General features: G+C 49.1%; 1 long non-coding RNA gene across 1 annotated transcript; it reads right to left on the minus strand.

Annotated features, from left to right (window-relative positions):
- Positions 1-245: 245 nt before the first annotated feature.
- Positions 246-15405, minus strand: LOC107183082. The gene is made up of 2 exons (XR_001513852.1): positions 15352-15405; positions 246-455 (listed from the first exon to the last, which is right to left on the minus strand). It is a non-coding gene; the product is annotated as an uncharacterized LOC107183082 (long non-coding RNA).
- Between the last annotated feature and the right edge of the window lie 752 nt (positions 15406-16157).

Genomic DNA, 16157 nt, shown 5'->3' on the forward strand with positions numbered 1-16157 from the left:
CTCTTTAATGTGTGGTCTATAAACCTACCCACGCACACAAGGTCTGCCCTCTACTTACCTACCCCTCCTCTCACCCCACACCCCACTCAATCCCCATACCTACATAGATCTCCCCTTCCTCTGTGCCAAAGCCGAAGTGTTATCCTCAAAATGTTCTCCACCGGCCAGCTACTCCATCGCCAAGCCAGTGAAATAAATACTTCTTTCCCATTTCAGAGAATGGCATCTGTTTTAATTTTTTGTTACTATGCTACACAGAAAGACATTTCACCCAAACTGATAGCAGCAAGCTTCAGCCCCAGAATGCCCCTCGCCCCTCCTGGACCCGACGGGATGGTGGCGGCGGAAGTCCAAGCCAACGACATCTTTCCTTGGCTTGACAGGGCAGACTGCTCATGGTTATCCAAGCCATTCTCACGTCAAGGAAGACGTTGATAAATCATTATTTCTCTAAGCTAAAAAAAAAAAAAAAGTGCTAATACCTCAAGGCAGAATGAGAGTGAGTTTGTTGAAATGAATGTGAAGAATGGAGGGTATGATCTTGGAATGTAAAGCCACAGGAAATACCGTCTGGGAACACAGAAATCATCTGTCTTATCTGGAAGCCTGTCTCCGGAGTGGCAAGTGGAAGGACTGGTTGGAGGACAGAGTGGGCCCCGTGCTCTGGGGACGGGGCTGCAGGGCAGGGGGGCCGAGATGTTGCTTTACCCCAAAACACCATGCATCACTGGCTGCCACTGAAGCTAAAAGACTGGTTATCTTGGGGATGTTCCCCTTGGTTTTGCCTCTGCCTTCCTGACACGCTTGAACTTGAGTTTGCTGTGAAGCAGGCCTGCAGCCAGGAGCCTTATGCGTGATTCACCCTACAATTCTCTTATTATTCCCCCATTTACGGGGGGGAACAGGCACAAGGAGGTTTGGTGCCTGATGGTGTATTTAGTTTTTGCTTTCCTCTCATCATCTCCTGGACCTTTTAAAATTGTGTTAATCGTGTCTCCAAACCACACCCCAGGAATATTAGAATTAGCAGGAAACTTCAAGCGCGACCGTCTCAAACCCCTTGTCAGTTTACAGACGTTTCAATAGCACTTTCCCAGTAAACAAAAATAAGTTAAGTACCATTTACCCAGAAGCCAGATTCCCTGTACTCAGTTCTGAGCAAGGTTCTCCCCTGAGCAGGAGGACGCACAGGTGTAGTTTGGGTTGATTTTGTTTCTTTGAGGCTTTGTTTTTCAAATGTCTCAGGCCTTTCCTCCTCCGGGAGAAACTGAGATATGATCATGAAAACCGTATAGTCCCCCAAAGTCCCCACATTAACAAAGGTGACGCTCCCCAGGGCTCAGGGGCAGTCAGAGCCTCTGCTCCAGGTACCCGCCCTCGGTATGATTCTTGTTTTCTGTGTGAAGAACGTTAAGGGCCTGTGAATGTTGTAAAATATAAATGCATGGAATTTCACAACCACTCAATAATCAGGTTTCTCCATTCTGATAGGAGTGAAAAGAAAAAAATCCAGAATTGGCGAATGTTAAAAATTTCCTTGCCACTAATAATGCTTCCCCCTCCTTTCCTTATTTCCCTCTTATAACTCTTCTAACATGAATTTATTTTCTATTTGAAAGCCAATCTCACTGGTTATTAGATATTCTCCCCGCTGTTGCTATCAGTAAATTATTAAACAGCTGACCAAGCTTTGTTTTAAAATGATTCTCTTATGAAGCTCAGTGATGTATTTGCCATGAATACTGAATGGCACCGCGGTCCCTAAGGACACGTGAATGATTCCTGTTTACTACCTGTAGCAAAACGTGCGGGCTATTAGCAGTAAGAACTTGACTTGGATCATGGTCACAAACGAGGCCCGTACCTCATTTACCCGGCTCTCTCTTTACTCAATAGACTCCCGCCTGGGAGAAGCCTGTTCAGTTTCTAGCCCATGTCACGAAGTAGCATATAGACCTGCCTTTTGTCATTCCTCACCTCCTTTCTTGTCCCCCCACCCTTGAGCCTCCATATACCTGTGGGGATCCCCTCCTTATTTAAAGAAGCAGCTGCTTTTGAGTGAATTTCCCTGTAAAGAAAACAAACTTGATCCCCATCAAGTTAACCTGACCTGTTTGTGGCTCCACTTCCTCATCTGCAAAATGGAAATCAGAATTCCTACCTCCTTCGTGGAAACAGCGCTGAGCACAGTGCCTGGCAGGCAGTAAGCGCTCAGGAGCTGGTAGCTACTTTTCTGCCCATTGCCTCCTGCACAAGTCCAGACTCTCCAGGTTGTAAGTGACAGAGACCCAAAGTCACTTCAGCCAAAGAGGACACGCATTAGTTTAATCAAACATTGGTTAATCAATCAAGCTCTAACCAGGAAAACAGAAACTGCTTCGGGTATTTACAACAGGAAACTGGTTATACAGGTGATAGGGGAGCTGAGAGCCCCCAAAAGGATAGGAAGGTAACAGAAATACACACAAGCAAAAAGCCACTCTTCGCCTTAAGACAGACAAGGGCACGTGGTCATACATGGAGGCGGGATCAGGACAGCTGTATCCAGGGGGAGCAGAAACCAAGGAGGACACTTCTTTGCTGCTGGAGAGAGAGGAAGGAAGTCCCTTGCATCTCCTTTCCCCCTGCCCTTCCAGCATCCCATCAGCTCCTCCCATTGGCCAGACCCAACTGGAAGCCAGCGGAAACAGGAGTCAGGGAAAACCCAACTCCAGATTGTCTGCGTCCAGAGCATGTGCCGGTAACCACTCTAACATAATGTCTCCCTATATAACCCCATGAGCACCACCCCCACTTGAAGATACCTGGGTTATAGTCCCTCCCCAGAGGCTGTGATCAGCCCTGTCCTTGGTTCTGAGGGATGTCAGGGGCCCCAGTTGGGTGGTGGGTTCTTCATTGCATTATGATTCCTGGGAAGGTCCACCAGATGCGCTCCTGTGGAGCACCCTGCATCCAGCATGACGTTGTCAGCCTTGAGCACTGTTGGGAGTTACAACAAAGAAGTGGCGGGGCTCCAGGGACAGGATGGTACCCTTAGGGCTCAGCACCAGGCGTTGCTGGGTCAGGAAGGACTGGGAGTCACTTGAGGAAAGCAAGCCTTCACTTTGCTCCCACATGAGTGTATTTTTTTTAAAAAAAAATGTTGAAAAGTGGATGCCGAATCTGGAAACCAGGCTCCGCGAGGCCCAAGTGCAGAATCCGGGTTGAATAATCAATCTGATCTTTCAATGAACGATCCTATTCTGCAGCAGGCTCTGGAAGCAACCTGCTGTATCGTGTTGGGAAATCTAAGTCTACGAATGAGGGGGGGTTCCGTGGAGACTGTGGAGTCAAGACTGGGTGCTGTTCACCCCCAGAAGCACTGGCTCACATACCCAACCCTCCTTCCTCAGCGCCGGCGTCCCAAAGCCTCGGGTGAAAGAGCATCTTCTCTGCGGGAAAGATTTCAGTCTGTGGAATCCGTCTCTTGATAAGGCAGTAATTACTGGGGCAATTTTCACAGATACAAAGGCATTTTTAAATAATTTTAATTATTCAAAGGCCTGATTAATTATCTAGCCCCTGCATCAGAGGCCAAAGAGGGATAAAACTGTATCAAAACTGTTGCCATGCCGGGGGGCGGGGAGAATTCAGTGCCCTCTGCAGAAAGCTCCGCTCTGACTCTGCAGCTGCAGTTCTGTGCCCTGCACGGTGCTCACAGAGGGTGGGCCCTGGGCCGGGCCTCAGGAGTCCTGGGTTCCAGGCCTGTCTCCACACTGACCTCTGCATCCTTGTCTAATTCCCTTCCCCTTATCAGAACTCCATAAATCTAGTGGGGGGCAAAGAGAGCGGGGGGTACAATAGATGGCCTCTGGGACTCTGACATTCTATTGCAACATGGGACCTTTTTAAAGTATTGGAAATTTTTCTAGAACAATGAAAATCCAGGCAAAGTTCATGAGCATGGAAGGGTTTTGATCATACTTGAGGTTGAGGTTGGACGCCTCTGACTAAATTAGTGTGGGGAGAGACCTGTCAGGCAGATGGGTGTGTCCCTAAATAAATGCCTACTCTTGAATGGAAAAACGTCACCCCCATTCACTGAGCGTTTATTGAGCACCTCACATATACCTGTGGCCCTGTGTGCAGCATTGTAGAGACGCAGGCTCTGCCTTCAGGGGCTTGCTAGGGGAAGGATGCCTTGCTCAGATGGTAGTCCCACTGATGGTCTGTTTGCATGATGACATCAGAATATTCTAGAAGCAGAGATACTGTTCACTTTTACTGACATGGTAAGTCATGCTGCCAGCCTCTGTGTACACCCTCTGCCTGCAGATGCAGTGATGGGCCATCCCCTTAAGCGTGTGCCTTGTGTGGGCTGATGCTTTCCTCGGGGGGTGACTGCCTCACCTCCACATAGCTCCCTCCACTCCCCCCTCACTTCGGTCAAGGTTTAAGTGTTGGCAATCCCATAACACGTCCCAGATGTGAAATTTTCCGTCAACGTTGGGACTGCTGACAGAGACCTTCCAGTTTGTTCTCTTGGTGGTTCCTCCAGCACCCCACAGTGCCTTCCTGCTGGGCTGCCTCCTGCATGAACCCCGGAGCGGGGCTGCCTGCTTTGAGTCCTTGCTCTGTTGTCCCCTGGCAGACACATAAGCTGTCTATGCCTCAGTTTCCCTCTATGAAAAATGTCTTGTTATAAAGATTAAAGTTAGCCAGGCTGGCGGGGCTCAGTGGTTGAGCGTCGACCTATGAACCAGGAGATCACAGTTCAATTCCCGGTCAGGTCATATGCTTGGATTGCGGGCTCGATGCCCAGTAGGGGGTGTGCAGGAATCAGCCAATCAATGAGTCTCTCTCATCATTGATGTTTCTATCTCTCTCTCCCTCTCCCTTCCTCTCTGAAATCAATAAAAATATATTTTATAAAAGATTGAAGTATCTGCACATAATAGATGTAATATGGATAAATAGCTATGTTACTTTATGCAATTTTCCTCAGTTCCGTAGGATTCAGTTACTCCATATCTAAAATGGGACAATAATCTTTATGTACTTATTCAACAAATATTTACTGAGGTCCTATTAGTAGCAGTCACTGTTGTGGGAGCGTAAGATGCCACACTAAATAAAACAAGATCCCTGTTCTCATAGAGTTTGCATTGTCATGAGCAGAAGGGACAGTCAGAACACCCAAATAAATGTGTGATGTGGAAAAAACATAAAGCAAATTAATGTTGCAGTGGTGTGCGGAGTGGTCAGGAAAGGCCTTTCTGAAGTGATGACACTTGAGCAGTGACCTGAGTCAATGGAACAAGTGATCTGGAGGCAGAAAGTGAATTGAAGCCATAGGGAACAGCAGGTGCAAAGGGCCTGAGGTGGGGCCATGCATGACATGTGCAAAGGACAACTACGAGACCACCATGGGTGGAGAAGAGTTGGAGAGGAGAAGGTGGCAGGTGAGATGCCCAGGGGGAGACTCCGAGGCCAGGACAGAACATGGAGTGTGTCCTACATGTGCTTGGAAGCCACTAGAGCGACTTGAGGGGAGGGGAGCCAGGGCCAACACGCGTACAGATTACTGTACTGCAAGGCAGAAGGTGATGTACTGTGGGAAACACAAAGTGCCCAGCAAGTTAGACAAGATGAGGTCTTCCCCTTATCAGAACTCCATAAAACTAGTGGGGGGCAAAGAGAGCAGGGGGTACAATAGATGGCCTCTGGGACTCTGACATTCTATTATAACATGGGACTTTCAGACTCAGGAGAACAAAAGAAGTTGCAAGGAGCAGAGTAGATGGGAGGAAGCCACCGTTTCAAATGAAAGGAAATCTGCGAATATGACACGTATGGGATCCATTGGCTGATCTGTCCATCCATTTACTTACCAGTGTCCCCTCTTTGTGCTATGCCCTGGACTAGCTGCTAAGGACTCAGTGGCGCCTGAAATCCAGCCCAGTGCCTGTCTTCAATGAGCTCACGGTGCCAGCCAGCAGGAGAGAGGAGAGGGGACTGCTGGTACCTCCTGTCCAGCCACTAAGACTCCAGGTTGGTTTGTCGCTGCAGCGTAGCATAGCCAGGTGCGCCCTCCAGCACTGAATGAGGTGCTGATCATGCGCCGGCTGCTCTCACAGAGAGGCAGGTGCTTGTTTCACGTGTCACCATGACGTGACGATTCTCCCTCTGACCGAGACAGCTCCGTCAGTAAACCCACTTCACCTTTACAGTCGTCCTCGGGGAGACCTGTGGTGCATCTGGCCACTGTAACAGTGCCAGGCTCCTCCCCATGGTGCGCTGTTCCAGAGGAAAAAATGAAAAACAAAAAAATACGGAAAATCCATCCTAGGATAAAAAGTCATTCCAAAGGACGGCTGTCTAGCTTTCGTGCCAACCAAGCTCTTTGCGGAGCGCTTACTCCGTGCCGGGGACTTTGCTAAGTGCTTCAGGATAATTAGCTCATTTAATCTTCACAACAGTCCGCCGTCACCCTGCACGTAGCCTTCACCTTACTCCTCCCGTGCGCGAGGTCTGGCTTCCGGCTGCCAGCACGCGCGCTGCTTCGCATGAGGGGTTTTCTCCTCCTGACGGAGCCCATTTTACAGCTGGCAGGGCAAAGCAGAAGTGAGGGAATGGACCCCCGCCCCTGCATGTGCACACACACACACGCATGTGCACATGTCACACACACGCATGCACATATACATGCACACACACACAAGAGAACCCCTCAGAGAAGGATGAATGGGAGTCTATGGATGAACCCCAGCCCCTTCACCTCTTCGGCGTGTGTTCTACTCTGTGGTGCATGTTTCACAGTTCCCCAGGCTCCCCAGTGAGATCGAGTGCCAGTCCCCCACACTGGTGGCTTGCTCAGTAACTCACTGTCGAGTGGCCATTCTCTTTCTTTCCTGTCTCCATTTACCCTTCATCTACTGCTACCTCCCAGTTAACTTCTTGCTCTTAAATCCATGTTTCAGGGTCTGTTTCTGAGGCTACCGATTAAGGTACAGCCCTGGGAGGTGGGGAGGTACCGTATTGTCAACCTTATTTGGCAGCCGAGAAAATTAAAACAGAAAGGTTGAATAATTATCCCAACGTCACAGAGCTGGTAAGCAGCAGGTGCTGGTGCAAATCCAGCCACTGGGCTCCACAATTCACGCTATGAACCCCGACACTCGCTGCCTCTGGCTGGGAGAACAGCCCAAACCACAGCTTCATTTAATCAGCTTTGTGAGACACGCAGCTCGGTGAGCTGTGAGGATTCATCTCTAAGCTCCTCTTTGGAGATCCAGCATGTAATTCAGAAGTGAGTGTGAGACGGTATTTGCTGTGATTTTCAATGCAGGGGCAGCCACACGGTGATCCATCAGCCAGCTCTTTTTGACAGAGAATTGATCTCCCAGGTCAGGAAGCAAACCCCAATTTACGTGGGATGCACTCGGAATGCACCCGCTTACGAGCACAAGGAAGATAAAGCAGAGTCAATGACAGTTCTTGTCAAGGAGCTTGTCCTGGCAAGAGGGGAGATGTGTGCGCTCTGGGCTGCGTGCCGCCGCTGACACTCCAGATGCACGCTTCTTCGTGTGATAAACACTTTGCCAGTGTCTTTTAGCCCTGCCTGTCAATGCCATGACGTTCCCAAGTCCTCTCTTGATCTGGCATCTTCATCCAATGGCACAAAAGCAAAATGACTACTTACTTGGTTCCCGGACCATCAACCATTCTCTTTCTTTTAAACTAGATCTCTCTGATTTTTCAATTTTGCTTCGTGTCTGGATGAGTAATTTCAGAACCAGGAGGTTGGTGAAGTCTGAGCTTCCTCACTCAGATTTCTTGCCTTTGCACAGAAAGAAAAGCCTGTTGTAGCAAATTGTCTGTATGATTCATTCATCACAGGCACTGATGAAAAATTTTTTCCTTAAAGACATTTCAAAGATCCTGGACCATTATGGTAGGAAATAAGCCCAGAAAGAGAGACAAGAAGACACAAAGATTTAATATTAGATTTATTTTGTCATTAGAAAAGCTTATTCCTTTTGCTTTTTGGGTGAAATCTGAGATATAGACGATGAGAAATTGAAGAATGAGAGATCTGATCAAAACTGCCTCAGCTGGCCAAAAGATTAACGTTTTTAAAATACAAATTTATTTTTCTTGTGGCAAGATTTCTGTTCTTTATGCATACCTTAGAGAAATTAAAGATCATTTGGCTTCTTCCTGCTTCTCACACAAGTTTTTCATGCTCAACCAACTGATAGAATTAAGTTTAAAAGTACAAAAGAGAGGAAGGAAGGAAGAAGGGAGTGAAATGGGAGAGATGGAGGGAAGAAAGGAAAAAACAGTCCTACTATGTGTCCACAAGAGGGGCAACCCAAAATACAGGTGGGACAAATGTAGGCTTACAGTTGTGAGTACGCAAAAGAGTTTATTCTTGTGTTATAATTTATTAGTTACTCCATTATTTTCCACATGCATGACTGTGAACCTACTTTTGCCCCACCCTGTATTTTGTGAACAGCAGCTAATGCCAACCACACCCACAACTCTCAGTTCACTGTCTTTTAAAGATGGCGATGCAAAAAAAAAAAAAAAATGTTCTTAGCCATTCCCTAGGAGAAGGACAAACTAAATGTCACCAGTTTAAAGGAGGCTGGGCAGCTGAACCTTAAAAAACAAACAGAGTTTTTACAGGTAGAGATGATAAGATTTTTAGGTGCAAAGAAGAACAGAGCCCAGGTGAGAGAGCCAGACACACGAGTTAGTTGTGGAAGAATGAGTGGGGTGTTTTTGTCTGTCTGTCTGTTTGTTTGTTTGTTGCCATAAGCAGAATGTGGATTTAGGAGTTCATAAGATCCAAAAAGAGGGTGGGGTCAGCTCCTGGGAAAATTGGACACCAGGCTTGGGAGGCTGGACTTCTTTTTGCACATTGGTCCATCACTCTTTCATTCATTCATTCATTCATTCATTCCTTCATTCAACAAATATATGCAAGTACCATACTAGGCTTTGAGGATGTAGCAGCAAGGTAATGAAAATGGAAAGGGGATGACTTTGAAAAAGATTTTAAAAGGAGGACTGAAATCATTGGGTGAATTTAGGAAAAGTGACCATAAGAGGGTGGGAGCTGAGGCCAAAGGTGACCCTAGAGCAGTGGTTCTCAACCTGTGGGTCGCGACCTCTTTGGGAAACGACCCTTTCACAGGGGTCGCCTAAGACATCAGAAGACGCATATATAATTACATATTGTTTTTGTGAGTAATCACTATGCTTTAATTATGTTCAATCTGTAACAATGAAATTGGGGGTCACCACAACATGAGGAACTGTATTAAAGGGTCGCGGCATTAGGAAGGTTGAGAACCACTGCCCTAGAGGTAGAGGATGGTTGGAGCCAAGCACCAGAGAGCGCAGGAAGAATGAGAGGGGGAGGAGTGGCTTATGGGCCACTGGAGGAGCTGGGTTGGAGGTGCCTAAGAGCCACATTTCAGTTCCGTCATCTGGGGCGCCCTCTAGTGGACACTCTTGGTGCTCAGCCTGAGAGCCCTGTGTCCTGTCTGTGGGACTCTGCTCTGGTCTGTGGGGGATCATCCCTAGCCTTTGCCTCTGACAGCCCACATCTGTGGCCTCTGGATGACGGGCACTGGACTCCTAAAGCCTTTCACGGGCGTGCACTTGTCTGGGTGTGGATACCTCCCACCCCCTTACTGGTCTCTCCTGCAAGCGGTTCCCTAATAGCTCGCTTGCAAGCAATGCCCACCTCAGGGTCTGCTTCTGGGGAACCCAGCCTATGTCCAGCACCTGCCACATCCGGGGCCTTTGAAGAAGACCCAGCCTGTGTTTTCGAGGAGCTCGTCGTCTGGTGGGGAGACCAACCTGCACTGCGATTTCAGTTCAGTGAGTGAAGGTGCTGCCCGAGCGAGGTGCTGGGGACTTAAGAGAGGCCTGATCGATAACAAGGTTAGGGCGCTTCCTCCATCTGAAGGTGGCAGAGAGGCTTCCTGGAGGAGGTGACCCTTGGACTGGATCTTAAAGGATGAATAAGATTTTGCAAAGGGAAGGTATGGAATGGCAATATAGGCAGGAGGAACAGTAAACCCAAGTCAGCAGGGATGAAAGGGCTGGGGGAATGGGGTGTGGAGAAACTCCACATGGTCTCCTATTGCTGGAGCATAAAGGGAAGAATAGAAGTGGTGGGCAGAGACCACAGATAACCTGGGGACCATGGGAGCCACCTAAGGGGTAGGATTTAAGTAGGAGGAGCAGGTCTGGCCAAGGAGGACCGACACATGGCCTTTAACCTATTCTCCAGGCCACAGTGGTCTCCCAGGGGCAGCCCACCACGTCTGGGTCCCCATCTCAGAGGCCCTCAACAGCGCCCATGAACTCCTCCCATCGGCTGACACTGAGACCTGCACAACAGGCTCCCGGGGGCACATACATAGGGGATAAATAGAAAGTACCGACCCTCACCGGGGAAACTTTTCTTCTAGTCAGAGTTTCTTCAGAGGCAGACTGTGAGACAAGGGTCTGAGCAGCTGGACCTGACGGGGAGCTGCAGGAAAATGCCAGTAGAGGCGTGGGGAAGGGTGGCGGCCACAGCGGGTGTTATCAAGCATGTTACCACTGTGGGGCCAGGGGCCTGATTCCAGGGGAGCTCTGGGAAATGGTGTGGCACACCCCCTGAGCTTTCCTACCCCGGGGTTTCTGTACCCCAACACCCAGCCATCTTTGCCGGAGGGCTGCCCCAGGAGTGTCAAATCCCTGAAGGAGCAAAGTACCAGCGGGGAACAAAACGCAGGGGAGCAGCTGGAGGTCAGGCCATGGTGCCAGAGCGGTGAGGACAGAATCTCACCACTTAGTGAGCAGGCGGCCACAGCGAGCTTTGTGATTCTCATTCCCGCGCCCCAGCTGTGGGGAGACCCGCTCGAAGGCTCTGATCCTCTTCCTTTCTCCTCCACGTGGGGGTTGGAAGAACAGTCAGAAAAGGAATCACTGATTAAAAGGGAGGGGGCGGCTATCAATCCAGAGCCATTCAAGCTTCACCGTCCCTCACCTATTTGGGGCTCCGGAGCCTGCCAGTCGGCACAGATTCAGTTTCTCACTCCACAAAGCAAGTTAGCAAAAGAGAGAGCAGGCTCATGATCATCCTTCTACAACGTGGAAGCATAATTCGACTTGGGGTTTATAAAGAATCTCCTGGTTCTTTTCACCTAAAAACACGAGTGTAATGTTGCTCTTAACGTATCACCTTCCACAAAGGCAGCGACGAGTACATTTTCCGAGACCACGGCCATGAGAAATGGAGTGGGGGGTTTAACCCAGGGGTTTGCAAACTGCTCTGGGGCCAGGAGCTCTACAGACATCCCAGGAGGTAAGGAAGCCGGGGGCGGGGGGCGGGGGGGAGTTCTGCTCTGAGCCCCTATCTTAGTTTGGTTTCCCCCAGAAGCTGACTCTGAGACAAGGATTTTAATGCCAGTCGTATATTGAGGAGGTGATTCCAGGAATCACCAGGGCAGTGAGGGAGTGAGGGAGCGAGGGAGTGAGAAAGGAAAGGGAAGGAACTAATGAAGGGTGTATTAGCAATGCAATTGCCTCTGTGGGCACCAGCGGCTGGTGCTGCCCGGGGAGCTCTGGGAGTCCGGCTAGATCACATGGCCCACCAGAGGCACAAGGGCCCTGAGGTATGAATCCCCAGCCCCCATCAGTCACTGGTTGAGGGCTGCTTGTGGGGGTGTTAATCCCAGTGCCTGCCATAAGGTGGTAAAATGGACTCTGGCAGCCAGAGAAAGCTTTGGGCAAAAAAGAAAAAGAGCGTGTGCAGCAGCTGGAATTCATTGGGATGAACTGGAATGTTAAGAGCAAGGGAACATGGAGGTACTGGAGGCCCAGCTACAGCCCTGCTCTCGCTCCTCTAAGAAAAGCCTACATCGTACCTGCCCTGCATATCTGGGTGTTGGGTTTTGCATAGAGATGTGCTAACGAGTAAGTATTAATGCCTCTGGCCTGATTCAATGCGCATATATATCAGTCAGGACACAGAGGCCCGGGAAAGGGAGCATGAAGCTCCGTGTAGCCGGGCGGGGCCAGAGCTGAGGCTCCTGAGCCGAAGACCAGGCCTCTGACCACACTCACTCGTTTCAGCCTCAGCCTATTTCTGCTGCTGCTCCATGTGCTCCTGTTCCATTTCCTCACATTATCCTCGCTGGCTGTGGGTGCCCCCGCGACCTTCGCTGACGGTTTCTCCGCATCAGCCACGCTGAGATCTCCACCAGACGCATCATCCCATTCTCTCTCCATCTCTACCCAGCTCCTCAGACAAAACCTTTTAGACGTTTTCAAACAGTGACCAAAAGCATGAACACCAGAGGGGGGATGCTGGCCCAGCTACTTTGGAATTAAAGGTAAACACATCACTCCGCCTGGGTGATGTGCTGGGCTCATAAAACAGCTTCTGCCAACTCTGAACCCAGGGGTGCGCTTCTAATGCAGACGGCATTGTCTTTCATGTTTACAGATGATCAAAAAGAACTCTGGGCCGCTGCATACGTTAGCATGTGGATGTCTTCATTATAAAACCATTCATTTCTGCACCCTTGCTGCCGGGAACTCTAGCACAGAGTAAGTGCTCAATAAATGTTTGTGAAATATATATATATATATCTGCCCTGTATGCTATGCCTCACCCTCAAACTGAAATTGAAAGGCAGCTGTAATAATTTCCACGTGTGCACTGAGTTTCAAAGACATTCTATCACATATTGATCATGACTTCTTCTTTGCCAAAGATTTTTCTTGAACTATACTGACTAAATAAATAAAATCATTGATTTATGAAATAAATACTGATCCAGTGCTAACTATGTGAATACTGGTCTACAATGGTGAGAGAGGGGAGAAATAGTGCAGTCTAGACAGGTATTCATCAAGTAATGTCACAAACTAGGGGTAAGACTACAGCTGTGATAAGGGCCTGGGTGCCTGGGTGCTTCTAAAGATAGGCCCACAAATTCGGTGGTGCTCCTCTCTTACTTCCCCTTCCTTTGAGTGTGGGCTGGACTTTGTGACTCAATTCTAGGGGATGGAAGTGATAGTATGTCATTTCCAAGATTAGGTTATAAAAAGACGGGCCAGGTGAAGGGCTTAAACACACACACACACACACACACACACCTCATAGAGAGATAACAGCATGGTGATTACCGGGGGGCGGGGGGAGGTGGGAGCGAGTAAAGGGGGGATAAATGGTGATGGAAGGAGACTTGGCTTGGGGATGGTGAACGCACAAAACAACATGTGGATAATATTATAGAATTGTACACCTGAAACCTATATAATTTTATTAACCGATGTCACCCCAATAAATTCAATAAATGTTTAAAAAGAACTAAAAAAAAGACTGGGGCTCCCATTTTAGGTGCATTCTCATTCTCTCTCTCTCTCTCTCTCTCTCTCTCTCTCTCTCTCTCTCGATTCACTGCTCTGGGGCAAACCAGTTGCTGTGCCCTGAGGATGCTCAGGCAGCTGATGGGTGGGGGCCACTGAGTGAAAGCCTGAAGCCTTCCAGCAACCATGCGAGTGGTCTTGGAAGCAGAGTCTCCATTCCCCGTGGAGCCTTCAGATGGCCGCCGGCCTGGCCAAGAGCCTGACTATGATCTCATGAGAGACCCCTGAGCCAAAACCACTCAGCCAAGCCACTGCCATAGGCCGGACCCACAGAAACTGCGACAATGTTTCTTGTTTCAGATGCTAAATGTGGGGCGATTTGTGAGACAGCCATAGGTACCTAACATAAAGGAGAAACACAAGGTGTTAGGTCATGTGAAGCACAGTGCATTGGCCTAGTTTGGGAAGTCAGAAAGAGTTTCCCTAAGGAAGCAGTTGAGTAATAGAGGAACGAGAAGCTGGGAAGAGTGACCCAGGGAAAGGAAGTAGCATGTGCAAAGGCCCTGAGGCAGGAAAGGGCATCAACGAGAAAGACTGCAAGAGACCAGTGTGGCTGCAGCACAGAGATCAACTGGAGAGTAATTGCTAATGAGGCTGGCATGGTGGGGGCACCCATCCACGGAGGGCCTTGAGACAGTGTCAAAAACTTTGGTCTTTACCAGGAAGCCTTTGGAATGGTTGTAAAGAAGAAGATGACTTGATCAAAACTGTGTTTCTTTCATGTCCTTTCAACTTGTATTTCTTATCATGACATTCAGCTGACAACTGCCTCTCACTTGGCATATTTTGATTCCCACACAGACTTTCTGCAAATAATGGAAATCCCGTGGGCTAAGAAATTCTGCTCATAATTTGCCGTGCTGACTCCATGCTGGCCCTCACCCCGCCCCCGTGGCTGCCAGTCACTGGCCATCAGCTCTGAGAAGGTGGGATAGACAAGACCTGGGAAGCACAGAATGAAGTGAGGGATTCCCTTCAAAGTTAATCCCCAAAGTCATTGCCAATGTTGGCATGTGCGTGCATCTGTGTTTTCCGGGGGGGGGGGGGGCTATCATGTTCTCAAGGGGCTCTGGTTCCCTAGAAGAGGGTCTGAGATGAGATTCAGGATCATGTGTGTTACTGAGCAAGAGCTCTCGGGGGACACTGCTCAGGAGAAAGGAGGGGAAATGTCCGGCGAGGATGCAATCTTGGGTCGTGCGTAGCCCTGACCTGATCCACAAGCCTGCAGGCTTGCCCTGGACCATAAAGTACACCAGAAACTGCACCATAGCGCTGTCCCTACCCTACAGCCAGGGGTAAGCCCTTAGGACGCCCTATCAGTCCGACACTGGCTGCTGGTTACTCCCATCAATCAAAGAGTTCTCTAGAGAAGAGGTGGAATTGCCAGATAAAATACGTTATTTTTATTTGCTAAATATGCCAACCCCCTAGGAAGGGGGCCACTGGGAGATATTAGCAGCCAACACTGTGGCAGCTGGGAGACGAGGAAGGGAAGGAACCTGGCCAGGCCACCAAAGCAGTGTCCACCCCAATCTGTGACCCTGCAGCGATTCAGACCCCTCCATGTGTAGGATGGCAATGACTGGTTCTGGGGAAGCATGAGAAACTCCTCACACTCAGAAGCGAGGGTGGGACCCTGGGAAAGTAGGACAGAGTCTGTCCGATTGTCCTTGCACATACAGCTGACTCTAGCTTCCCAGCAAATTCAACCCGAACCCAGAAGTTCCAGCTTGTTGGAGTGCAGGAAGGAGGCACAAACTAACCAATGCGTTATTAACTAAAGCTGCACAAAAACTCCCCAAAGGCCCCCTGGAAGAACAGGTCCCCTGTGTTGCTGGGGGTGTGGGGCGGGGCATAGGGTGGTCATTAAAAGTAAAGACTCTGGGTCCAGACTGTCAGGGTTCAAATCCCAGTACCCCCACTTACCAGCAGTGTGACTCCGGGCAAGCTCCAGGACCTCGCTGGGACTCGGTTTCTCACCTGTAAAATGGGGATGATAGTAATAGTTTATACCTATGGAACCATGCCCGTATAGGCTCAACTGCTTAAAACGGTACCTGCCTCAGAGTGAGCAGCAGCAAATGTTACTGGTCCACGGCTTGCTTAGCTATCAAAAAGAGGGGGCAGAGACTTTTAACCTGAAGCATCCAAACCAGCTTCTCCCACATTCCTGGAACATCCTCCGTTTTCTACTCTTACCGGCCCGATTCCTGGGGCCAGTTGAGTGTTGTTGACATCTCTGCACAGCGCCATGTGCACATTGTGGGATCGGATACATTTTTGATCAGTGAATGCTGCCACTGCCAGAAATCTCACAAGGAGGCTCGCTGTCATTAGGGTGCTACCCAGACCCTTCCCCCCACCCCCCCTCACCCTGCAGCCCATGGCCTGTGGGACCACATGTTCGGAAGTTCTAGCAAGTCACTCTCTGAGCCTCTGTTTTCCAGGTATGCAATGGGAGCAGCAGTTCTCAACCTGTGGGTCACGACCCCTTTGGGGGTCGAACGACCCTTTCACAGGGGTCACCTAAGATCATCGGAAAACACATATATAATTACATATTGTTTTTGTGACTAATCACAATGCTTTAATTATGTTCAATTTGTAACAATGAAAATACATCCTGCATATCAGATATTTACATTAAGATTCATAACAGTAGCAAAATGACCGTTATGAAGTAGCAACAAAAATAATTTTATGGTTGGGGGTCACCACAACATGAGGAACTG

Source organism: Myotis davidii, unplaced genomic scaffold, assembly GCF_000327345.1.
Source record: "Myotis davidii unplaced genomic scaffold, ASM32734v1 scaffold199, whole genome shotgun sequence".
In the NCBI taxonomy this organism is placed as follows: Eukaryota; Metazoa; Chordata; class Mammalia; order Chiroptera; family Vespertilionidae; genus Myotis; species Myotis davidii.